The sequence below is a fragment of the Crocodylus siamensis genome, chromosome 4 (assembly GCF_052110815.1).
Source record: "Crocodylus siamensis isolate JL-2025a chromosome 4, ASM5211081v1, whole genome shotgun sequence".
NCBI classification, from domain to species: domain Eukaryota; kingdom Metazoa; phylum Chordata; order Crocodylia; family Crocodylidae; genus Crocodylus; species Crocodylus siamensis.
Genome location: NC_143398.1, coordinates 203,733,375 through 203,761,137, shown reverse-complemented (window position 1 = coordinate 203,761,137; position 27,763 = coordinate 203,733,375). Strand labels below are relative to the sequence as shown.

The following is a 27,763-nucleotide window of genomic DNA, read 5'->3' as shown; positions in this document are numbered from 1 at the left end:
AATGTTTCATCTAGTCCCATTTCCAGACAACGCTAAGTTTAACCCATAGGTTAAAGCTGTGCATCCACATTTGCGAGAATTAGATTAGAAATTAAGGTGTCATTTCATGAATTTTGTCATTGCTTCCTTAGGAGCTTTGTCCCATCTCTTACATAGGTGTTGAGCACAAATAGAATTACTTCTCACATCTATGCAAAAAATAGTACATATCATTTAAAAATATGAGTAACATCAATGAAAGTCCCCCTTCTTCCTAAAGCACTATCAACAAAAAGACTTCAGACAACTGTTGGAAAAAGTAGTTTAATGAAAGATGCGTGCCCCTGGTGGCTGGGGGGGGCACAGTAGCGGTGGAAGCGTGGCGGTGGCAGCAGGAGTGCAGTGGTGGCAGCAGGAGTGGCAGGAGCATAGTGGTGGTAAGCGGGGGAGCTCCCACAGACACCACTGGTGCTGTCGGTGGTGGGGTGGTGGGGTGGCGAGCACCAACCAGAGATCAGTGACCACCCACAGACACCACTGGCAGTGTTGACAGCAGCCAGTGGGGATTGCAGACTCCCAGCAGATGCTGCTGGTGGTGTCAGTGGCAGGGTGGCGAGTGGTGGTGTCTTTTTGTAGGGGGTGCATCACCACACTCATGGGGTACATGTACACCTGTGTGCACTCCCTACATGTCACACCTGAGTAGTTTTAAGGAGTAGGGGGATGTTTCCTGCACTCTTTGCTTAATCACAACTGCTATGGACTGAAAAAGGTTTGGGCTCATAAACAGTAGTGAATCTATACACTCAGTCTTAAAGTTTCATAGTTCGTAGGATCGGAAGGGACCTGAGCAAATCATCAAGTCTGACCCCCTGCCATGGGCAAGAGAGACTGCTGGGGTCAAACGACCCCGGCTAGGTGATTATCTAGTGACCACTTCCCTTGGAGGTTAGTTCCAGATCCTGAACCTACTCTCAGTCAACTTGTGGCCATTATTCTTAGTTACTCCTGGTAGAGCTTGGGGGAACAGGGACTCTCCCATTCCCTGCTGTTCCCCCCTGGTAAGTTTATAGATGGCCACCAGATCCCTTCTCAGCCTTCTCTTGTGGAGGCTGAACAGGTTTAGATCCATAGACTCTCCTCATAGGGCCTGCCCTGCTGCCCCCTGACTTCCACTTTTGTCCTGCATCAGTGCTTGACTGGGCTTTAGGATGTACTGCTGAAAATGAACCTTTGTTGCCTGACACCATCAACTACCTGAAATTCATCAGTATGATAAGTGTTGCTCTTATACAATGCCATCTTTCTTATACTGAATGAAATTAATCCTTTACTTGCAGCAACTTTTTTGCAGCCACTATATCTTATTTCACTAGTATTGTTGACAAATTGATAGGATGGGCAATAGTGGAAGCTGGAATAGGGAATCTGCCATACAGGTAACAAAACAAAGTGATTAAGAATATCACCAGTGTATCTGGGACATCAGCAATGTTACCATCATGCCTGCTCAGCAAAATGAAGTGCAGGGGGGAACTAACATTTTCCAAACCACAGAAAAAGTGAATAGAGGTTGTTTTCCTTTTGGCCCAGGCACATTATTTGGGGAATTACATACAAACAAAAGAAAGTTAGAATATCTTGTACATGGTGGGGTACATAACCCCAATACCACTCCTAATGGCTTTACTTGTCTGAAATAAACATGTGCAAGCAAGGTTGAAAGACTCAAAGTTATAAGGTTGCAGTTGCCTGGACTAGTCTAGTATGAACTGGTTTAATAATAATAGCACTTGCTAGAGTTGTCACAGAACAATAGTAATAGCATGTGTTAAGCTAAAAGTTTGGTAGGTGTCCGCGGGCCTGCCCGCAATGGTGCGAGTTTGGGTGCCCGCAGATCGCTGTGGGGCTTGCCCTCCTGATCCAGGGGTGGCTCCCGCTCCTGGTATGCTCTTGCCAAGTCCTCCTGCCACGACTTTGCTGTTATTAGGTCCAGTGAATTCCCTGGTGTGCGCATGTCCAAAAGCAGTACCTCCTGTCCAGTCCGGTCCGGGGTCCTTGAGGGCTCCTGCCTCCCCTACACCCTCGCCCAGGCCTCCGTACTGAGTCGAAAGGGGGGGCCCCCCCTCTCCTCAGCTGAGGTGGGGTAGTTCCTCGAAAGAAAATTGTCCCGTTAGCGACACACGAGCCGCTCCACCAGCTCCCCGCCGGGGCTGGCTCAGGTTTCTTGGTGAGTCCCGTCCGCCTCCTGCTGGAGGCCTGTGTTCCCCGATCGGGGTTCCCTCTGGGCGGCGAGAGCACGCTGCTCCTGCCTGGGCTGTGTTTTCTGCCCAGTACCACACGGGCCGGCCCGCCTCCGCCGCTTCTGGCTACGGGCCTCGCTGCTTGGGGCTGGGATGGGGAGCTCCCCCACCCCGGCCTTCACAATCTGGTCAATGGCCCACAGGGACCTCTGTCCCTCGTGTCCTGCCCCTACGGGGCCCTACCCAGCTCCAGAAGACCCTTGCCGGGTGCCGATCTGCCGTCCTCCCTCATGCCACTTCCCCGCCGGGAAGCTCCTCCTCCTCCTCCGGCTCTTCTGGTCCCCTTAAGCTGTGCGCCAGCACCGCTTTTGAGCTGCCCGGCTCTTTGCCACACCTGGGGAAGTTAATTAAGGTGCGGGCCACCAAGCACCGCATGGGGTTTGCCTCTGGGGCTCTCATCCCTGCTGTGGCCGCGCCACCACTCTCACGCCCCGCGCTCCCACGCTGCCGGCCCCGGCCGGGCGTGCTCCGACCGGCCTGGTCAGCCCTGGGGCTCTCTGGGGTCAGGGCTCTTCCACAGTAGGCTGTTTTAGAGAAAAAAAAAATTTCTATTGTAGAATGTGAACTTAAAATTTGTATATTGGAGGCTTTGTGTTCACTAAAAAACATATTTCCTTGAATCCAATACAAAGATCTTTTCTCCATTTAACATGGGGTGGCGGGTGGGAAGCCCCTCATCTTGGATTTGAGTACAAACCAAAAGGAGGGCCAGAGAGCTCCTACAGCTCTGGCCCCAACTCAGGGTTTGTGTTGGAGCTGCAGCAGCCTGGCTGTAGCCTGACTCAGTAACAGCTGTTGCGGTTGGGGCCCAGAGCCTGGGCCGTAGCTACTGCCACTGCTACTGGGGTAGGCTGGGGTCAGAGCGACCATATGCTCCATGCCCCAGGATGGAAGAGGGCCAGCTCCATGCCAAAGCCAGAGTAAAAGTAAGCAGTGGGCGGGAGGGAAGAGGGCCAGAGGCAGCCTACAGGGAGGGAGATGACAGCAGGACAGACAGGATAGAGGTGGCAGGGGGGAAAGGGAGGAGAGGCTGCAGAGGTAGGCGATCAGGCATCAGGAGGAAGGTAGATGCAAATAGCAGGAGGTCAGGAGGGCAGGTGCCAAGGGGCAGGCAGCAGGGGAAGCAAATGGTGGGAGGTACAGGTAGTAGGAGGCAAGATGTGGAGGACAATGGGTAGGGGTCAAGCTGCTAAACTCCACCACTGTCTGCTCCCTCACTGCCTCCTTACCACTTCCTGTACTGCCATTGCTTTCACTGCTGCAGTGGTGGTACTGGTGGTGAGGACAAATTTAAGATGACTCTCCAATAATTAGATTCTAGACATGGAAAACGATAACAAATTTATACACTTTCCATGTCTAGAATCTCATTATTGAGTGGTCATCTTAAATTCAGAATCATCCTGGATTCAGGTAAATACAATATTAGATTGCTTTTAATGAGTATTTTCTTTGGAAATCTTCAAACATGTCTATGAATGCACAGAAAAGAACTAGGATGACAACTGTCACCAGCATCAATGATTTTAACAAGTGCCTAGCATATCAATCAATAGAAAGACAAGTATTTTGCTAAAATGAATCCGAATTGGTTCTCCACAAGATGTTATGCCAAATCACTTGAATTTATGCCCAAAGCCAATTGTGCAGTTGCTGGAAGTTTGGACATGAATACAGTCTCACTAAAATGCTGAATTAAATCAATGGATAGTTGTTGTTTTTTTTCTGCTTGGATGTAAAGGCAGCCACAATGAGTTAAAGTTCAAAGAACAGAAGTAGGACAAATAATATTTGTTGCTAAACATCAGCTGGCAGATGCAACATGCAGATGGGATAAGAACAATGTCAGTCCTGACATGAAGCAATGAACTTTGTCTTCCTGGAACTTACATCAGTGAGGGATATGTGAAGTAGATATGCTTCCCAGAGTCCCCAGCTGGGCCAAAAAACACAAAACTGGATAAAATTCTACTGCTTAGAGCTAGGAAATCAATTGTACTTCAGGGTTTAACATTTGCTCTATAGACATGTCTATAAAGCAAAGGGTCTTGCTAGAAACTTTTTTGACAAGAAGAATAAAAATCCAGTATGGGCTTACATGTGATTGTAACTGGTTAAAACTCTTATCAGATGATTTAGACTTAGTAAAATAACAAGGTAAGATTGTTTTTTCTATTTGACAGTGATTCTGAATTTGTTAACTCTTGTTTTTGGAGATAGGGTAATGGGGAGGGGGAGGGAGAGGGGGAGGGGGAGGGAAGCAGTCACACATTGAAAGCAAATCTGTGAAACTGACCTTCCCCTTTGTTACGGAAATGGGGTTGGAAGTGAACCCATAGCCATGAATGTGGGGCAGCAGGGGTCCAAGATCCCTCACAATGGAGAAAGGCAGCCGACATTCTGATTGTAGGATGCAGTTCTGAAGTATGGTCAGGGCTCCATAGGATCCCCACCAGCAGAGATTCCTAGGGCAATGGACTGAATACCCTGACCATGCCACTACCCAGCTTAGAGAAACCTACTTTTGGAGCTGCACACCATTAGTTATGACATACCACCCTTCCCTGGAACCTATACAGAAAATCCTCAAACAATTGCAACCTATACCAGAAAAAGACCCCGTTATTAAAGAGATCTTTCCAGAACCACCCATCCAAGCCTTTAAACAAGCACCAAACCTTGCTAACCTCATCACCAGAAGCAAACTCCCTATGACCCAAACCATGCCAAATGGATCCAGACCAGGCCAGGATAAGAATTGCAAAACCTGCCAACACATCTCCACCACTCCTACAATAATCACACCCCACAACAGAACCATCACCATTCCTGGATCTTACATCTTCACCTCCAGATATGTTATACGTCTCATCCAGTGCACCAAATGCCCTGATGGAAAATATGTAGAAGAAACCAAACAACAACTGTGTACCAGAATGAATGCACACCAAAAGTCCATCGAAGGCAAAAATATCCAATTACTTGTGGGGGCACATTTTCTAACAAGAAAATCACTCCCACTCTGACATTTCAGTTCTAATCCTCAAAGGGAACCTACAAAACACCTTTCATAGACAAACCTACATACTTCACTTCATAAGTCTACTGGATACAAAAAATCATGGACTCAATCTAGACAGACGATTTATGACCACATTGCAACCTACCTTACATCTGATTCACCAGGTATCTGCCTGAATTTACCATTTACATTTTTTCCCCTCTCTTTCCCCTCCCCTCCTTCCCTACCCTTGGTTTTCCTAATTTCCAGCTATTTACTTTTTCACAGACTGCCTCTTTTTTACCTTGGGGAACTCATCACTACAGCAGTCTCCCTTTGGCATTCCTTCACCCATTTTTCCTCCTCATTCCCCCACTTCCCTCCCTTCTCTACCCATTGTTTTCCTAATTTCCACCTATTTACATTCTCACTGACCTCCTTACACACTTTTAGCTTCTTTCATTCCTTGGCGATCTCACAACAAAAGCAGAGCCTCCCTATGCCTGAAGAAGGGCACTTGTGTCGGAAAGCTTGGAAAGAACTTTGTTCCAACTACTCAGTTGGTCTAATAAAAAATATCACATCTACCCAAAGAACCTAGCCTACCTATGTCCTTAGACCAACACGGCTACAACAAAAAACTCTTGACCTGCTTTAGGCACCTGGCAGGACACACCTGGTGAGTGCTTAGGAGCACTGGATCCTCTTCTCTCCCACACTGTAGACTTTCCCTTCTTTGGGCCCACAGCCTCAGTTTTGCCAGGTGGTGAATCAAGCTCTGCATATGTGCATGTGTTCACTAATGTATTTTTACATGAGTTTTTATGGGCTATTATTTCAGTTCTGCTTTTATTAGGTATGTATCTACCTAATTTGCTTCTTATCATCCACTGTGACTTTTTCTTGGCTAAGTTTTTCCGTTTGTTGTCCTATTTTGGTAATCGGTGCTTCAGTGTCTTCATTTCTCTGATGAAGTTCTATCTCTTGAACACCAAGTTTAGACATCAGATCTTCCACCTAAATTATTACAAGAGAGAATTAGTAATTAAGTTTTAACAAGATTTAAATGATATTAAAAATAGACACTTAAAAGAAGACACAGCCTTGGGCTTTGTTGTAAATTTGTATAATTATTTTTAGTCCTCTAGAGGATGCATAATTACGTTTCTGTATTTATAAAGATACTGCCCTGGAGGCACCTAAAGGAATTTTATAGTCTGTCTATTTGCATATTAATGTTACTCTCATGGTGTCAAATATTTTCCTAACAATTAAATGTTCACAGCACTTTTCAAAGTGTCCAAAGAAATGTATGCCATGCCTGCCATGCATTTTATTAGCTGTGAAAAAAAGAAGGAAGAATAACACATTGTAATTGTACAAAAACTTGGAGAGATTCATGAAGCAGCACAACGGGACAGAACATGGGTCTGTCATAGTGTCATTTAATTTAATACTTTAGTCTTTTTGGTTCACTTTATAATTTTGTATAACTTTGGATGAATTTAGTGCCTGATCCAAAGTAAACTAAAGTTAATGGCTTGAAATTTCTGAATAACCCATTTCTTTAATATCATCTTCCAAGGCACAGCTTCTATGCACATTTTAATATCATTAACATTTCTCACTTCTTACCTGAAGAAGAGCACAGAAACTAAAGGGGAAGTGATTTTATTTGCCACTGATCCAAAATCACCTCTGCAATTTAGTAGCGCTGTGCGAAACAGCACCATTCCATTTCAACTTCCATTCGATGTTTCAGCAGACAGTGTTTTATTTCAAGTTTTGTTTCATTTCAAAGCACAGTTCTGTTTTGTTTCTTTGAAACTGTTTTGACGCTGTTTCAATGTTTTGCCTGTAAGCTATAAAAGGGAAGCATGAAACTGCCTATAACTTTGTCATTTCTTGCCTGATTCTAATTAAACTTGCAGAGATAGTAGCCCCTTCTTAGGCCATGAAGCCTACCAAGCTTCAAGGAGATAGGTACAGGGTTTTCTGGGAAACTGCACCTCAAACTGTTGAAAAGCAAAACTCATGACATGTTAAGGTACAGTGGGGTGAAAACTGCAGGGATGGTAGCCCCTGCTGAGGCCACAAAGCCTGCCAGGTTTCAAGGAGATAGGTGCAGAGGTTTCTGGGAAACTGCACCTCAAACTGCTCCAAGCAGAACTTGTGTCACTTGTAAGTGTGAAGCCATAGAGAAAGCTATGCTTTTTATGCTGTTTTTCCATCCCTCCCCCAGAGCACTGGGATTGGAAGGGACCTCAGGCAAGAATCGCAGTCACTGGCCAGCTACACAGTCAATATCAGAGCAGTCTTTCCCTGCTCCTCTCCCTCCCTCTCCTTAGTTTCTCTTTAGCTGCAAGCAAGCTCAACTTTGAAACTCAAAACATTTCGGAACTTTTTCAATGTTTTGACTGTGCTTGTTTCATTTCAAGGCTGTTTCAAAGCCTTTCATTTTGTTTCCATTTTGCTGTTTCAAGCTTGAAATAAGTCAAAACATCATCAAAACAAAACAGCTGGTGAAATTTTGCGCAGCCCTGCAATTTAGAACTATGAGTGGAAGCCCTTCACCACTCTTCGGTTTGCACCACAAAAGGCAGAGAAGTTGGTTCTATCACAGAAGTGGTGTAATCAAATCTTGGATCCATGTGAATATATCTAGCCTACCTGTGCTGTTTACATGATGAGACCCAAGAGATTGCAGTTACGGGAAAAACTGTGTTCCCAAGTGCTCCTGTTGGGATGTCTGCTCTTTAAAATGTCAAAATGTGCCCAAGGCAAGAATTGCTGTCCATTATATCTTTTATAGGACCAACTGCATGGTTGGGATAGAAAAAGATGTGCCCAACCATTTTTCTCGCGTTCCTGATTAGTTTTGTCCAAGTTACTTTTAAATTATTTCTTTTTATTTTCAACAGTAGAAATTCCAACTACTGCAGAAAAGCTGGATGCCTGTAATTCATCTATTTGATCCCCCCCTTGAAATATATACTTTAAGCAATAGTAGTATAATAACAATGATAGCCACATCATATTAATTTGGGGGACAATCTTGAAATCCATATGAAGACAAAACTCTCACTGACATTCAAAGAAAGTGAAAACAACGGGCAAATTTCCTGTACATGAACTGCAAATTTAGACTCCCCTCTCCTCCTATTTAATGGTAATCAATTTTTCTTATCCAAATGAACCCTTTGGCCTTGAAGTATTATATTGCTTACTAAAGTAATACAATGTAATATTATTATTTTGGCTGCAGCAATAATAAACTGTTTACTTGGATTTTAATTTGATATGTAGTTTATTGTCTAAGTTTATAAAAAGACCTAAGTAGGAATTTAGTGAGTTTACACACAGAGTAGAGCCCAATATATATTTTACGTGTCAAAAATAATTGAGAAAACAATAACTCAGTGTCTAATACTAGCAGATAGTGAATTTTATTCAAATTCTGAAGAGCAGGCACAGGGCAACACTTGTTACTCTATAAATGAGCTGATTGCATGTTCACAACTACAATTTCCATGAAGTCCCTCTCATTCAAGGACATATTAATGGCCATTATTTAGCCATGACACACCAGTGTTAGGGGGAATGTATACCTGACACTCTCCACCTGTTTCTGGCAGCATAACTCCTTAAATGTGATCTTTTGACCTATATTCTCTCTTATCAGAATGTTTTAAGGAAAGGTAAAAAGAATTTTCAAAGAGAACTGGACTGAGCAAAACATTTCTGTTAAATTAAAGGACTGACTAAAATGTGGCAATTTATATAATTTGGGGGAAAATTAGGTTTGCCTAAAAAACAAAGCACAGATGTGTTAAGATGTTATAATGAGTAAAGGTTTGGGCAATGATTACTGAGAATGATTGCACCTGTGAATTTGCACCCACAATCAAATGAATAATAGTGCAGATTCCAAGGGGCTCATCCTTGCAAATTACTAGGGATTTCCTGCAAGATGAAAGAGGGAGACGAAGATGCTCAGTTTCTGGACATGGTACCAAGAGCACAACTTCCTCTCCTCTTCCCCTCCCACTTAGAGGCCCTACTCCCTGGGTGTATGACATTTTTTATGTGTATAAATCTATACAGTATTACAAGTTTATCATTCAGGATCTTAAATGCTGCCATTTAGTAACATTTTTTTAAAAGCTGTAGGACTACAGAGCAGGCTTGTTGCGGTTTCCTACATTAAAGTTTTGTTTCCAGTGCTAATCATTTGTAGCTAGATTGTAAGGTTTTTGGGCCAAGGATCTATTTACTCACTGCAGTTTGCGACTGTATAATTTATACATTTGCACATACTGAGCTGTTATTATTAATTATTATTATTGTAAGACAAATATTTGGAAGAGCTACCTGTGAAGCCGTTGTAAACCATTTTCCAATCTCTCTGTTTTTTAAACAACTCTTTTCTCTTTTTCCCAAGCAGATTCTGATACTCTTTGATTAATCCCAGGAAGCTCAATAATGTTTTTCATTCTACTGATACTTGACACTTACTTCATTAACATTTATATTTGCAAAAGCAATGAGGTGGCTGATAGAAGGTCTCACCTGGGGCTAAAAAGCAGATTCACAATAAAGATTATTTTAAAATAGTTTCCATATATATAGTATACATATATGTACATACACACACATATACATACATACATACCCATATATACATGTGTGTATACATACATATATACATCTATTACTTCTCAATATATAGCATTTCTTCTCAAGTTGGAGCATTGATATGACTTATTGAGATATATATATATATTTATAGATGTATGTGTGTGTATCTATATGTAGAAATCTATATATCTTTTTATCTATCTTATCAATTTATAGATATATAGATATCTATCGATATCTATATATAGATACACACACATTTGTCTTCTATTTGTGGCTTCAATCAAGGTGACAGTGTTTTGCAAGTAATAATATGCAGCAGCACCAGTTGATTTAATGTCTGTCTTTCAAGATGAAAGGGGCACTTTATGGCTATCTTTTCTTTAGGGAGCGTGGAGCTGAAAGGTTGTAATGAACCACCTACAAAGCCTGCAGAGGGGTCAGCCATAACTTCCATGCTTTTCTGGAGTAACATAGAGACTGCTTGCTGCAATCCACCATTAATGGCAGGAGAGAGAGTTCTGGCCCTGCCTGCAGAACAGGAGCAGTGCACTGGGGGAACTATGTCATATCCAACAGAGTGCTATCAATGCTGTAACTTGAGAAGTAATGCTCTCTCCCTGAATGTCATGCCCATTACTCTGGGCAGTTTACATTTTGTGCTATTAATTCCTAAATGAAACTGGAAATAAAAAAATATTTGATTTCACAGAAAAATAGCATCACTGAGACAAAGTCCAATTAGCAGTAACAATGTATGTGCATACTTCCTTGGTAGAACTGCTAATGTAATACTATGGAGCCTGATTTATTACCAGCACCTTGTTCCAGGAGTTTGTAGCCCAGTGTGGCACTTTGCATTCCTCATTATACCCCCGGACCCTTTCTTTTCTGGCTGTTGTCATTTTGGAGTAATACATCATTGGTTACCCTACTCTGGTGATGCATTACATGAATGAATCAGAAAAACAGCTGGCTCAGTCTCTCAATCCTTGGCATTCAGCAACAGCTCAGTGTGATGATGTATTACATGAACACTTCAGTCTATCATTGTAATATATCAAAGCAAGGCATTGGTCTGAAGGTGTATTACTCAAAAGATGGCGTTACTGAGTGAATCTGTCCAAAAGAAGGGTTCTAGTTTAATTATGGAACAGAAGATACAGTATGCTGCTAAGAGAAGGAGGTTTTTTAGCTTCAAAATTGTGTGCATTAGTAAAATACAATTTGCATTAATACAGATTATATTACAAGAGAAGGTCATATTGTAACTGTAATTACTCAGTTGGAGACAAATATCACAACAACTAGAACTGCCATCACAACAAGAGGCTGCCACATGTATTGTGTATCAGAATAGGAATTTAGAGACAGTTTGTAAAGAGCCTTTCTGACCTTGGATGTGCATAGGAGTTTCTCACTGCCTTGGAATCCTGCTCCCACATGATTTAATACATTTGACCTGCAAGATTTCCAGTGAGTCATTTCATAACTGTGACTGGAGGAAAACTAAGTTTGATGGGTTTTTTCACCTGAAAAGGGTGTGGCAGGACACAATGCCATGTAAGGAATACATGCAATTCTCACTCAGGAAGAAGATGGATTGATAATGGATACAAAGGACTCTGACAAGGGCTGTTTTCAGCACTGGGTCCCTCAGGCACCTTAGGACTGAGGTATGAAGACAAAATGCTAACATATCATTTTCCACTGCAGCCCCTAAGCTGCTTTTGAAGTCCTTCACTATCATCTTCTACAGACTCTCTCATTCTGCAAGCCCTAGATGCTCTCTAGCCCAATACTGTCTCATTCTCTCAGGTGACAAAATAAGCTGGCTGAGTTGTTTCTGAACAGAGGAAAGGAGATTGTATTAGTTCCTCCTGCCCACATCACTTGACCTATTTATTCAATGCTTTTGATTCTGTTTGACCTATGGGCAATATACACATGCAAAGTATATATATATTGAATGTAGTCTCTGAATGCAGACAAATAAACAGAACACTGATTAGTGTATTTCACCTGCAATCTAGAGTTGGGAAAGGCTCTCATACTGCCAGGCAGGTCAGGGATGCAGGTATCTTCAGTGCTGTAACTTCTGAAGATGCTGACCATTACAACTGTGGCATCAGCTGACTCCTTCCATCTTTTAATTGCTAAGATGGTCGCTAATATACATCATTTCACAATCAGAATTTTTATCTATGGGTGCAGACAGAAGTGCAGCTCCCTTCTGTAACTGCAGGCAGAGTTCTTAATTACAATAATCTCCCAGACCAAACAGAAGTTCACTCTTGGTTCCAAAGGGTGGGGAGGGGGAGAATCTAGTTCCTCCTCCCAGTCTGTCTCTGTTTCAGAATGGGAGGCAGGAAAGGAAGCAGAGGAAGCTCCTTCCAGGGGTTCCCCACCCAGCCCTGGAGAGTGGGGTGGGTGTATTGGAACACCTCCCCCAGGAATACATCTGCCCCACCTCTAGCAGGGGCTGAAACACCCTCAGACCAAATTCCCTCCATTCCCTTTCCCACCTCCCATTCTGAAAACAGTGACAGGCTGGCAGGCAGTGCAGACAGAAGTTACAGAAGATGCTGTTTTGAAATGTCTTCATCTGATCAGTCATTTTTGAAGCTGTCTGCAGCTGTGCACTTGTGGTTGGTCAGGGCTATCAACTATTTTCTGTGGCCAGATTGGGCAGATACTGTCACTTTTCTCTGCACCCTTTGAATCCCTCCACTAGCTTGTCATTGTTCCCCACCGCATATTAAGTTCACATTACTTGTTCTCAGGACTCTGCATGGCCTTTTCCCAGCCTACGTTTCTGACTTCATCTCGTGTTGCATTGCTCCCCTCCCTTCAACAGTGATGCCCTACAGTGTCCTTTCTTGAAGTCTGCCCTTAGGCTTGGAACATCCTGCTAATCAGAGTTTATGAGTTCACTTATCTCACTCCCTTGAAGTTATTATTACAATATAGAATGTGATAATTTGCTACAGAACCTCCACTTACAAATATGTCAAAAACTGTATCATTGTAACTCATGTCGTATCTGGCTGCTTACCTAACCACTTGTCATGGCTTCTAGGCAGCATTTTTCTACACACATAAGGGTGTAATCTGCACATTTTTAGCCATATAAGAAATAAATAGCAATATATCAGTTTATGCTCAATTCCAGTACTTAATAACTTGTTAGAAAAAGCATCCAAGTATTGTGACACCTTAAACAGAAAAGGCATTGATTGAAACTACATCATAGTGACATGTACTGGATTTAGGAGTAGCACCTGAAAGGACTTCACATTGAAACCAGTGTGAAGCAGAATGGAAATGAAAGCACTTGGTTGGTAGCTGTGGTCTGAATAACAAAGTCCAACATTGACAGGTATTGACAGGGTTGAGTGATATTATACCGTCACCATTTCTGTCATTTTCAGGTCCCTACTATTTCAAATATCAGCATAGTTCCCTCAAAGGGGAAGAGCATCATGATAAATGTACTAAACCAAGCCCTCCATTCCATTCCAAGGTAAACCCTTCACTGAAATAAATGTGATAAAACTCATAGCTTTAGGATTCCTTGACTGTTTGAAAAAGGCACATGGAATTGTCATATTCTGTAGTATCTTGTGCATTCATTTACAGTTGGGCAAAGTGGCTTTGAAATGCTATTAACATGTAAAAACTCCCATTTGCAACTTTTGTTGCCTCCTTCTGCTGACAGCTAACAATGTCTTCTGCTCTGGTTTCTCTGAAAGATAAACTGTGGATTAAATTTTTGGTGAATAGGAAAAGTGGATGATGATCCATAATCTTCCTGTTCAACAGAAGGAGAAGAGAGTCGATATTATTTAGTGATCTTCTTTCAAGAACACAAGCTATCAGCCACATGTTGGAACACTAGTCAACACTGTTGTTCCACAAAAGTATAATTAATAGTAATACAAAACTATGTGACTCAAAGTTGTAAATGGAAGTGGCCATTTCAGAAATGTCTTATATCTTCTAGTAAGTTTAAAGATTTGCTGTTTTATTCAAAGGAGATATAAACAGTCTATGTTTCTGAAAGATGCCACTCACATTGATATACATGACAAGAAGCCCCATCTAAAGCATTCCAGAAGAACAGACAAATAATATCTTTAGTAGTATATTATTAGTAGCTTATAAGAACTAACTCATCCAGGCCCTTATAGCCACTTCCATTAAATGTAAATTGATTCAGTTTAATATTGATTGAGACTTGAAGACAGACATGTGTTCTTCGCTGCCATGCTATATTTTTTTATTGATTTTGAGGGCTATAACAGTCTTTGAGGGTTAAGAACAATGGAGCGTTGGCTTGGTATATAAGAAAACCACAATACTGATGACTGACACAATCTTACCTCTTGCCATGTCATACATATATAACAAGAGGCATGATTGTGGAATCGCACATTACATCCCATCACACCTTGTTGATGATGCAGGGGGGACGCGAACCCAGGCTTCCCTGAACTGGCAAGGAGCAAGCTCCCACAACTGGGAGGGGCTCCCAGCTGTAAGGGCGTCCCACACCCCCAGCGCTTTGGGATGCAGCTTTGGGGTGCACCACCAGGGCTTCGGGGTGTAGCTGCTGCAATCCCCCAGCCTTAGTGAGTACACAGACCGTCAAGGCTGGGGGATCATGGCAGCCATGATCCCTCAGCTCCAGGGGGTCCCACAGCTACTGGGGCTGAGAGTCTCCACAGCTGTGGGACCAGATGGGCTTGATGCACCCCTGCAGCTGGTAGCCCCATCATCTGATAGGGTTTCCAGTCACAGAGGAGACCCAGCTACATGTGCAAGTTAAAGCTCAACAGCAACCTGCTATAAAGTTAGTACACATTTTCAAGGTCTAACTTCATAGCTGGTTAGAACTTCTTATGGCATGATAGGTATTTTGCACATGTAGCTGATCTCAAGCTAATTCCACAATCAATTATCAGTTAATTGTGTGATACCTGTAGCATGCAGAATGGGGTAAAAGAGGAAAAAGTATAAGGAACATATATGGGAGACAAATACAGAAGTATTACTCGTAAATGTGTACTTAGAAATGTTCTTTCACACTCTCATTTTTAAGGACATCACAATTCTGTAAAATTAATCTCTTCATTGCAGTCTACAGTCTGTTTTATTTTTACCAGTTTTTTCTTGTCCATATTTCTTGTCCAAATAGCTTGCTGTGATTTTGTTACGAGAGCATGACAAGGCTAACGCTGCTGTATAGTTATGTGTACTATGCAGCTGGCTCCTTCCCAGATCTATTTTCAGGGTACTGAAAATATAGTGCAGCTTAACCACATTATTCAAAGGAAAAGTAGTAGTTAGAAAGGATTTCTATTGCTGTTGCTTTCAAAGTACATATAGAAGCCATTGGAGGCCTCAGCTCAGTCTCCATGTGTGTTAACAATGTGGCAGCTTGTGGTTTATTCATTTCTAGGCACAAATTTTGCCCCTAGATACAAGACTAGACCTGCCAATAACTTCAAGTTGAGCTGCACTCAGTGGGAGCTTTGCGCATTCGAAAAGTAGTTTGCTGTGCCTTCCACAACAAAGTATTGCCCCAGACTTTATGTTATATTTCATATATACAGCAGTTCACATTACAACATAAAGGCTGGGTACAAACAGTCAAAAAGCCTAAGGGTGAATGGATTCAGTCTTTGCAGCTTAATCTAAGCTGCACAGATTAAATTGAAACAGAAGTGAACAGGCATTTATCTTTAATTCACACAATGCAGCCACATGCCTGCAGTGGGCCAGGCCAGAAGCTGGGGGGCACTAGAGCATAGCTCTCTGGCTGTGTGTTCACTTCCTCTTCCTGCTGCCCCTGAGGTCTCTGGGATTTACATTTCAGATTCACAGCAGAAGGACTGCAGGGCTGCTCATCGCTTCCTTTTTCCGCTTCCACATGCCTCTGGGATTTGTAGCCCACAATTGCAGCCAGCAGTAAGTTTGAGTGAGGGAAAGGGTATTTAACCCCCCTCCCTGGTCCCAGACACCAGCCAGGTTTTGCCTGGGGGGACAGCCCTCTCCCCACCCCTTAGACTGGGCTGTAGCCTTTGCCGGGCTTGCTCCCCCCCATCCCCTTATCAACCAGCCCTCACTGTTTCAGCTAGGGAGCAGAGGGGTGGGGCCAGCCCTGCTCTCTGGAGAGCACAGGCCAGCCCAGGGCTGGAAAGCATGCTAGGATAATGGGAGACTGTGATTTAACTTGAACCAGGAAGGGGTCTGGGACAGAAGTTTCCTAAACCCAAATCAGTGAAGTCTGATTCAACCAGGTTTATCTTAAACCAGTTTCGGCCATTTTGAAACTGGTTTATGTACACAGAACTTCTGTTCTGTTACAGGTTTAAACCAGTTTCTGATCACTTAAACTGCTTTATGTGTAACTTCTGTCATGCCACAAACATTTAATCTAGAATATCTGGCATAATCAACAAGCATATGGTATGTAAGAGATGTGCAACTGATATCATTTTGGACCCAAAAGGTGTATGGTCTTACTTGAGGAAGACACATCAAGGAAGGAAGGGACATAACATACAACATGAGTTCTCCTAGACAAAGATAGTCTTAGTACAACATGGTCCAGGGTCTGTGATTAGAGCATTTAGGTGCTATTGTAATACGAGTAATAACTTGTGTTTATGTAACAATGTTAAATTGTTTTGTTTACCCCTAGCACATCTTTATCCTGAAAAGGGACTAGTGTCAGGCTCTCCATGAAGTCTAAGCACACTGCAGCTGCTGCTGATTTTATAAGAAAAGTGCTTAGATAGTAAGGTGGTTAACATAGGTATAAAACCTTAAAATGGAGAGAGATATCGTTCATGTTGTTTGACCTCAATTGTACTACTAACATGCTTAAATTTGGGCATGTGCTGAAGAATTTAAATAAGAGCATTTGACAATAGGCTTCTCAGAGCAGGACCTTAAAAAGAACAAACTAAAACTGTGCTCTAGCATAGTGCACATGAATGTGTGTGTATTTTGATATATGTCATAGAAACCAGGTACTAATAAGATTAATAGTACAGTAGTCCCAACTCACTAGTGCATTGCACACTTCCTTGCTAGTGAAGTATATCATATCCAAGATAGGTTCTGAGGCACACTGGATAATAGAAGGTAGAGTCAAACCACAAATAGGTGAAAACATGTTAAATCTCTTAGCTGTGTTCTGCCTGACTTTCACCACTGTGTAGTTAGTTACAGTGCTAACTGCAAATCAGGGCAGACTTTACCTTATATTTCCTTATCCTGCCTGAGGAAAAGTTCACTACTTCACAAAATCTAATTTAGGAATCTATTTGAAGCTAACGTAGCACTTAAAACTGGCACTCTATGTAATATCAGTGCTCCATTGTTACTTAGTATTTGGACAGCTGAGATACAATTCTGGAGCACTATATTGTTCTGTTTCTATGAAAATCTCCTCTTGTGTTGACTACACTTATTCTTTTCCACTTCATTTCTATATTATAAATCAACTTAAGATCATCAGGGATATTATTAGTAACTTATTGTTACCTTTTTCAATGCACTTTTGAATATCAGCATTCCTCAGTCATGAGTGTCAGCATATTAAGTGCTGTTCAGACATTTCAACATAATATAACCCGTTTCTAAGGCTTCTTTGTATTACTAGTATGTTAATTATTACAGCAAATGATAAAATACTGCAAAATTGTTTCTCCCCCCTTAATAACATAAATAAAAGGAGCAATTAATTTCCTACAATAAAAACAGGCAATACAATAAAGTACAAATGTGGAGTTTCTTCATTATTGCATCAAATTGCAAAACGGAAACATATAATTTCAAAAGGCTCATAAGTAAAAATGGAAACACAGCTGATGTTGCGTCAGCATGTAGGCTACAAAAATGTGAGGCTTGCAAAGCTCTCAGCCACTCTCCTCAGATGAATCAGTTCAGCCAAAATTTCTAAACAAAAATCCTTAAGATCTCAGCCATCTCAATATAGATCACGTATAGTTGTATATGTGTGCCTGATCAAACAAATACATGTGTTATGTAGGATATTCTGTATAAAATGTATATATTAAAAGTTATTGCATATTTCATATATAAATTTTATATTTGATTGCACTCAAGGATGGCTTTGATTTAGAGGTTTAGGTATATATATAGCTAAACCCTAAACCTCTAAATCTCTCACAAGGTTACAGTCTCCCAACTGCTCTTATAACTTCAATATCGTGTATGTATGGCTCCATCACTACATAAAGAACATGCCATGAATGACAATTTTTTCAAATGGAATCTGCATACATGCAAACAATACATCTTGCAGTACATCTCACATTTGTCAGCTGTATTTCTAAATCCTCCATTTCCTCACTCATTATTTTGGTCTGTTTGTTTTTAGTTCCTGAAAAAGGTAATGCAATTTCTTTGACATCTTGTGCAATTTTACAAGCATTCAGGGCACATTCCCCACTTTGCATGGAAAATGTATTTGCACAGTTGTCAGAATGATGGACAGGGGGAGAATGATAGGAAGGAGCACTGATCTTTGCTTGTTATTACATACAATAGCCCAGTAGGAATCATGATGTGTTGGTGAGACAAACTGTGTCCCATTCTGGAACATATTAAGTTTGTCTCCAGGACACACATGACTTCACTAGGGTGTCTAACCTCATTCATAATAGATGCTAATCTTTTCAGGGCTGACTGATGACAGCACTTCCTGCCCTTCACGGAATTAGAGCTGGGTTTTATCAAAGGACTCAAACTGCCTGCTAATTAGACTAATTCCCTTCATCATGAATTATTTATTTCCATTGGTAACTGATCACTGTGACATTAATGGGTTCTGCTCAACTTAGTTTCATACTAATATACACTATACGTTAAATGTTTAAAAACTCCTGCTACTTTACTCCAGGTCAAGTGTATCTTAGTATGACTCTTGACATTTTCAACAAAGTTTTTTTTAGCAAGTTGAAGTAACAAAGCAAAATAAGAAACAAAATTGCATAATGTTTTTACGTTCTGAAACCATGATAGCTTTTTCCCAAATGATGTGGTAATACATGTTATAGAGTTCAATCCTGTGAGATACTGACCCACAACTCCCAGTGACATTGGTAGGACTTCCAGGTATTTTGCAGAATTGAGCCCACACTCATAGTCAGGGTCTGCAGTGGTTGCACATCCAAAGCTTCCACTGAGTGATAGAATTCTGGGTCTTAGTATCAAAACTAAGTACTATTCTTAGGAAAGAAAAAAAATCAAATGCACAAATAAAGAAGTGGGGAAGAACTGACTAGGTAACAGTGCAGCAGATAAAGGAGCAGGTGATTATAGAGGATTATACACTGTATATGATGTTGAAAAAAAAAGTTATTTCAGTATGTATTATAGAAGGGTTGTATGTAAGACACAGGAGGTAATTATTCCACTCTACTCAACACTGGTGGACCTCAGCTGGAGCACTGTGTCGAGTTCTGGGCACCACATTTTAAGAACAATGTAGACAAATTGGAGAGAGTCCAAAGGAGAGTAACACGACTGACAAGAGATTGAGAAAACATGACCAATGAGGCAACATTGAAAGAGGTGGATTTGCTTAGTCTAGAGAAAAGCGAAGGGATATGATATGAACTGAAGGGCTATGATAACAGTCTTCAACTTACAAAGAAGGCAGAGAAATCCACTTTCACTAAACTTAGGAAAGTTGTAATCAGCCTAATTTGCAGCCAAGAAAGATTTAAGTTAGATCTGAGGAAAAACTTTCTATCTATAAGGTTAATTAAGCACTAGAATAGGCTAACTAGGGAGGTTACAGAATACCACCTTTGGAAGGTTTTAATAACAGCCTGGATGGTCTAAGCTAGGTATATTGGAAGTTGCCTTAATTGTTAAATGATTTGCTGAAATGAAAAAAAATTGCACCTCAGTTGCTGTTATACAATCCCCTTTTACTTTGCTATAACTTATTGTTTAAAAATTAAACTCAATGTTTTCTGAAAAGATGAAGTTTATTCTTAAGGTGCTTCATTAATTCTCAATTTTATAACTGTACAACCTTTCAATTTAACCAAAGTTACTGATGGTGTTTTAGCTTACCACCACACTTCTGACACAGTTCATTTATGGGGATTTAATAAGTCATGGAAAGATAGTACAGTACACGTATAGTCAAGGGCATCGTTTTCTATTTGGCTTCACAATGTAGGGACCAGTCTTATGTAGGGACCAAACCAATGTACGGACCAATCCTACAAGGTGCTATGTCTATCCTGAGAGGTGAGAGGCACTCCTGGCTCTTGTACATCAGCATGAGCCTTGGGCACTTTGCATCTCTAACAAGGCACTTGGCATGTTTCTGAATTGGGTTGATAATTTGAAATTGAACATATACCATAGGTAGGGTCACTTAAATGCAGCTACTTCCTCTTTCACCTTAACAAGTCAGTCACAAAGTAAGTTTCATTGTTGTTTGATTATCTTGTGTATAAATATTGTTAAAATGCCTACAGGAAATCAAGAGCCATTTTTGTATTGACAAAATTTGTATAGAAAAATCACTACAGCTGGATAATTGCCATTTCTTGATTCATAAAAAGTCTGAAGTACAGTATATCTGACAGACCATTGCAAACAGGGTAACCACAAAAATACATATAATTCTTGATAGCACATAAGTTTGGTTAAAATGGCTAGGGCCTTTATATTCAGTAAGTGTATGGCCACAGCATAGGATACTTTTGCTGTGAAAATAAAGGTGCTATTTTTCTACAGTTGAAATAATACAGAATCAGTGACAGACAACTGTACTTCAATGGCATTGAGGGATTTCTGTTGACACCATAAACCAAAACAGCAGTTTTATTGGATTGAGATGTCACCAGAAACCCCAAGATGGCATTATAACCCTGTTTTTCTAAGTTGAATGAACACATGCATCCAACCTTTAGTTTAATGAAAATAAAATAAATCTCTCATTTCCTTCCCCACCTCTTCCAAGTTCCCAACTCTCCCTCCAGGTTCTCTGTTTTTCTTGTTAAAGGTCCATCTTAAGCAAAAGAGATGTCAGTCATGGCTTTCTCATTATGTGTATACAATTCCTGGCCAGTTGTACAAACGATTTCAAATAACTGCTGATGCAACTCCATAAAAGGTCTTCTATGGTGCCTTCCATTGACAACCTCATACCATTTTATAGCATTTTCATCACAAGTACTTTCTGATGAAGATACTATCCCCATTTCCCAGATAGGGACTATTGAGTAATACAGAGGTATAAGTCATCTGCACAACATGATAAAGGGTCTAATCCTGCACCAACATATTCAGAGGGATTTGTCTTGTTGACCTCCATGGTAATAATGACAGGTACGGGATCAAGTCAGCAGTGTGTAGCTAGAGTCAGGAACAGAAAGCAGATGGCCTGCAACACAATCCTCTGCTTTACCTACCAACTTTCTCCTCCTGATATAGATGAAAGTATATTTCCCTACAAGCTGCTGTACAAACTACACACAAGACATCTAATCCCATAATCTTAATTTACAGCTCACTAGGGAATGATGAGTAAACCCAGTTAACACACCTTTGAATTGTATTTTTTAGGGGAAAAAATGTGTTCTGGGACTGCATTCTGTCATTTGGGCTAGGGACAGAAGTTACACATAAACCAGTTTAAGTGATCAGAAACTGGTTTAAACCTGTAACAGAATAGAAACCTAGTCCACATAAACCAGTTTCAAAAGGGCTGAAACTTGTTTAAGATAAACCTGGCTGAATGTAGTATCAGGCTTAACTGATTTGGATCAAACTGGTTTATGAAAGTTATGTCCCAGACCCCCTCCTGGTTCAAGTTAAATCACAGTCTGACAGAATCCCAGCATGCTTTCCAGCCCTGGGCTGGGCTGTGCTGTCTGCACCAAAGAGCAGGGCTGGCCCCAGCCCTCTGCTCCCTAGCTGGAGCAGTGAGGGCTGGCTGACAAGGGTGCATGGGAGCACAGGCGGGGGGGGAGGAGTGGGGTTGCCCCCCCTGAGGCAAACCCCAGATGGGCTCTGGGAGCAGGAAGAGGGAGTATCTGGGTTAAACACCCCCTCCCCTGCTCAAACTGTGGACTATAAATCCCAGAGGGACCTGGAAGCAGGAAGAGGAATGATGAGCAACCCTGCAGAGTCCTTCTGCTGTGAGTCTGGACTGCAAATCCCAGAGACCTCAGGGGCAGCAGGAAGAGGAAGTGAACACACAGCCAGAGAGCTATGCTCTAGTGCCCCCCAGCTTCTGGCCTGGCCCACTGCAGGCATGTGGCTACATTGTGTGAATTAAAGATAAATGCCTGTTCACTTCTGTTTCGATATAATCTGTGCAGTTTAGACTAACCTGCAAAGACTGAACTGATTCTGCCCTCAGGCTTTTTGACTGTCTGTACCTAGTTGTAAGCAACACTGCAACATTATACTAAGCCTTCCTTATCAGTGAAGTCATCACTGAAATACCAGAAAGAGAGCACTATGCAGTAAGCCTATGCTGGCACACATCAAAGAATTCTAATGCATGGTAACACCAATTTGCTGGTATTATCATTAGAACCATGAGATGTGTATAGCCTTAATTGAGAGAGCTCCTGAGCTGTACTTAAAGGATTTGATATCACAAGATTTTGACAAAAAGGTGTCAGCCAGGTCATCCACAAAGTATTCCTCTGTATATTTATTTTTAGAAGTTACTGTTTATTTAAGAAACTTGGCAGAAGAAAAACATAGAAAAATAGATAGTATTAGAGCTATCTTATTGTTACTAGTGCAATTTAAAAAATGGCAATGAATAGATGCTGCATGATTTAGCTGGAGGAAGAGAGAGAAGCAGGAGAACAAATAAAGGCAACAGAGGAAGTCCAGAAGCACCAAAACCCTAGTACAGGAGTTCTTAAACTATAGTACACATACTCCTGGGGGTAATCAAGACATCTCTGGGCAGTACACAGGAAAAGCTGTGTAAGGGCAGATTTAATTTTCATTATAATAATAACTGGCATTTAAGGGTTTCAAATATAAAACATAAGCTGGTAGGGGTACATGGGCAGCTGGTAAATCTGGAAGGGGTTACACACTAAGAAAAAGTTTAGGAACATCTGCCATTGTATAACAGGCTAAAGAACGCCCAAAACAATAGGAGATGCCATGATAAGTACATTGTAAAACAATTTAGTACAATGTTCATGAACATGTAGAATTATACTAAAACATGATGAAAGATCAGGAATTCTAAGAACATGATGGAAAGAAGGTGTGAAAAGAAAACAAGTTTGCTAGAGTAGAAAACCTCTGTGACTAAAATCACTGTTGAGACAAGCTAAAAGAGCATATAGTTGTGCATTTATCGCAGAGGAGAACGCTGGATTTTGAAATAAAGCACAGTGGGACTAAAACTCCTGCATAGATTTAAAAAGATTTTTGTTTTTAAAATCTTCATCACTGACATACTGAAGAACAAAGGAAGCTTCAGAAGATACATTTGCATAGAGAGGAAAGAAATACATGACACGGTCATAGAAGCATTAAAAGTTTGCACAGGGTTGGGCTGAATGATTGTGTGGGATGCTAAAGTAGTGGAGCAGAACCAGAAGACAGGTTATTCTGAGATGCTAAAAGAACAGGGATCTCTTAGCATGAGGGGTCTGGGAAAAATCACATGCAAAGGACAGAAAGGAACAAAAAGCAGAGAAGACAAATAATTACTTAAGTTGAGCGGTTACTGATCCCCAGGTGCTGAAGGAAACCTGCAAGGTGGTTGAGATTGGGTCATAGAAATGAAAACAAGAAAACCTGCTCTGGTCTGGGCAGTTCTAGCAGCTAATGAAATTTGTTCCATCGTTTGTATCAGTGTCTTTACACTAGTACAGAAAACCACCATATTTAGGGAGGGAATTTCTATCACCTTGTTTGTGGAGTAAAAAGTAAGGGGTCAAAATGGAATGGGGTTCCACCTAACACTAGTATGTACCCAACCCAAATGCTTCCAGTCCTGCAAACCCTGCTGTGAGGAAAAGGACCTGGCCACAAGGCACAGTGGTTGCATTGCTCTTCTGCCCCACAATTCTAGTGCAATTCTGGCAGTTGCAGGGCCAGCTCTAGTAAAATTACCTTCTCCTGTAGCCTGCAATGCAAGGGTCTTTTCTGGCCATGTGACTACTGCTTCCTGTGGAGTTCTTTCCCTGGAGTCACAGCACTGTAGGCACTAATTCTTAATGCCTAGAGTAACTCCTATCTATCACACAATTGTTGTGGAATAATCCAGATTTTTAACTAATGATTAAAACACCACTGCACCCTGCTAATTATGCATGTGGATTATTTTACAGAATAATCCATATGCATTAAGAGTAGGATGACCACCTTTTCCAAATTGGAAGGCAGGACACACGGCCCACCTCTCCCTCCCCTCACCAGGGCACAGCCAGAACAGAGCTGAGTAGAGCCTGTGGGGGTAGAGGAGGGCGCAGGCTGCCCACTGTGGGCTTGGGGCTCCCTGCCCTGGGAGCCCTGTGCCAGTAGTGCTGCCATGGCGAGGTGCCCCCTGCACATCCAGCAGTGGGGAGCACAACTCCATGCCACTGCTGCCATCATTGCTGCCAGGTGGGCAGGGGGTGCCTTGCCATAGCAGTGCAGTCCGCACAGAGCTCCCAGGGGCAGGTGAGGAACCCTGAACCTGCATGCTCCCCCCCAATGCACAAATCTAGTGGGAGGTATGTGACCCCAGTGCTCCCCTCCTCAGGAGTACATGCAGCAGCAGGAGCCACCCCTCATACCTCACTGTCCCCTGGATGAGCCACTGTCCTGCTCCCTGGCCAGGCCCAGTGGCCACACATTCCTGCCAAGGGCCCCATGTACCACCCTGGCTGGGCAGCACCCCCAGCCAAAGCCCTAGCTGCCAACCCTGCCCTCTTCTCCTTCACCGTGGGGTCCTCAATCTCCACCTCCCACACACATAGACTTATCTGCAGGCAGCTGGGGGAACTGCTCTCCACTGCAGCCTTGGGCTGTTTTCCTGCCCGTGTGTATGTATGCATGCGCACACATGTATGTGGTGCCCCTTGTATCCCACTCCCCCCAGCCCCAAGCAGCCCCTTGCAGGCTGGAACTTTACTAGCCTGCAAGGGGAAACTAGCCATTTCCTGCATTTTTTCCATGGTAAATGGAAAACCTGGATCCCTGCATGATACTGGGAGTACAGGGCAAATGCTGTCCCAGAGTCATGCAGCCCAGGACCAGGACTTGATGTTCCCGTTTTGGGACTGTCTTGCCAAATCAGGGATGGGTGGTCACCCTAAATGAGGGCCTAAATAGTACATTTCCTCACTCTTCTTGAGCTTACTAAAGCTTGTAGGAGGTTCAAAATACTGTGAGAAATTGATCAAGGTAGTTTGACACATGTTCAACTATGAAACTGGATCAGTGGCTTGAAAATGTAATATAAAGAACTTGTAGGGGATATATTATATTATTATTAGAATGGCATTTAACCTCTCCAGAAGTAAATTGTCCAAATGACTTATTCCTTTAGTTTAATAATTTACAAGAACCATAACTTTGGAAATATTAATGTTTTGTGACAAAAACTCCTGTACATACCCTGATATATCCCAGAGGAGATTTAGAGGTTAGGCATGCAATAAGTACTTTGAATAGATGACCATAGGTCATTCCAGGAACTGTTTTCTTTCAGTTCCTGTATCTTTTCTCTTCCAGGGTACCAAGAACAGCAATACCTGCATCTTTCCATTCGAATTCAAAATCACAAAAAATTGGGTGTGTTGCACATTCTCAATGATATGGTTATATGATTTTTTTTAAACATAGCAAAAGCAATGTATTTTCCCCAAACCTTGTCTCAGAAACAGCTGGATCACCTGATCTGAAATTTTCAAAGACTGCCAGAAAGAAATCAGCCTAAAGGAGATAACTAGCATAGACAATTTCAGCTTAAATACTTCAAGTGTGGCAAAAGTCCATTGCTAAAGAAACAGGGTCCTATAATAGAAAGCATCAAACATCCTTAAATATAGGCCTTCCTATGTGCTGCCAGTAATAATAATGGAGGCATGGAGCCAACTTTATACTGAAGGTTGAGTTGAGATTTACACTTAAAACCGAATAGAAATTCTTCTGTTTCTCACTTTAACAACTGAATTTAATCTATGAATTTAGCATAGAAAATGGAAGGAGAAAAAACTAGAGCCCAAGTTGTTTGAAGTTCTCAGATTTGGGGCCAGAAGCAGAAATATTCTATTAAAAAAACACCAAATTTAATTTCAACTAACTCAAAAAAGAAGCAATCTCTTTATCTATCTGCATCCGACTTACCAGGTCTCCTTTAAAACCTCATCTTCTTAGAGACAGGGTTTGTGCCCTGGGCAGGGGGAGAGAAGCACAGAGAGATGCCATTGAATGCCATAGGGAGGGGTTTCACTGAATGGAGGTGGGGCAAGAGTCTTGCTTATGCTCAGGCTCAAAACTAGTTCCCAGTTGCTGCAGCATGGTCTGCCCACTGGCTGTTGCTTTTACAGCAGCAGCACAACGCCCATGCACCTGGCTGCTTCTGCTGCTGTGGCATTGACCCCACAGTGGTGGGAGGCAATTCTGTTGCCCCTACTAATTTGGCATCTGGGGCTAGTGGCCTGCTCACACACCTCTAATTACTTACACTACTGCATCTACTTCTCTTCCTCCACTGTCCACACGTATTTCTTGTATGCTTGTCCTGAATGACCAATACATAGCTCTGACAACATGAGAGGAACCTCATTGTTTATACAAATACAAATTCAGTTCTGTCACTTCATCTGGAAAACAACAGATTTAGAACCATCAGTAACAACTTAGATCAATCAAGTTTCTTGAGCATTAAGGTAAAAAGATTTTCACAGCTAATATTAAAAAACTGGCATCATCCTGCAATGCAAAACCAGAAGCAGAACTAAGCACAACATAATTTAGGAAAAACACATCAACCCTTTATTAACCATCAGAAGAGATCACATTTAACCAACTATGTTAAAAGAATATTTTGAAGCTTATAAAGTCAAGATTCAAGAAGTGGTAATGCTCAGATTTGATTGTGCAACTTTAATTCAGCTTCCTTATATGCATACATTTTAATATGATCTTAAATTATCTGATGACAAAGCATTTTTTCCAAAGCTTTCTGTCCCATTCAGTGCACAAAATGGAATAGTGTTCCTTTATTAAGCTGCTATTCAATAATTTGATTTCTCCTTGTTGTTCAGTGAGCAGCCCTGTGGCTTATTTACTGCACGGTATTCAAAACCTGCTCTGCAGAAAGAATTGTTATGCTTTTTTCTCCTTAGGTATTTCCAGGGTGCTTGAATCCAATAGGGCTGTGTGAAATGGAAGTCGAAACAAAACAATGCTATTTCACAGTTTCAGTGGGACAGTGTTTCATTTCTAGTTTCGTTTAGTTTCAAAACCACTGTTCCATTTTGTTTTATCAAAACTGTTTTGGTGTTTCGATGTTTCGCCCATAGGCTATAATGGGGAAGCATGAAACTGCCTATAAATTTGTTGTTTTTTGGTAGATTTGGATGAAAACAGGAGGAATGGTAGCCCCTTCTGAGGCCATGATGCCTGCAAGCTTTCAAGGAGATAAGTGCAGGGGTTTCTGGGAAATTGCAGCTCAAGCTGCTGACAAGCAAAACTCTGACGTGTGTGTGTGTGTGTATGTTAAGGTGCACCCTCACTATCACTGGGGCCCCTACAGAACATGGTAGTGTGCCCCAAGGAGGACTCCTTCTCCCCTACAGCCACAGTC

The 27,763-nt window shown here is 41.7% G+C and overlaps 1 long non-coding RNA gene and 1 pseudogene across 1 annotated transcript; both read right to left on the bottom strand.

The window, feature by feature from the left end:
* LOC149867458 (dynein axonemal heavy chain 11-like) overlaps positions 1-27,763 on the bottom strand; it is a 291,701-nt pseudogene that overhangs the window by 90,697 nt on the left and 173,241 nt on the right.
* On the bottom strand, positions 175-26,763 carry LOC149867459 (uncharacterized). The gene is made up of 3 exons (XR_016442058.1): positions 26,639-26,763; positions 6,152-6,300; positions 175-2,806 (listed from the first exon to the last, which is right to left on the bottom strand). It is a non-coding gene; the product is annotated as an uncharacterized LOC149867459 (long non-coding RNA).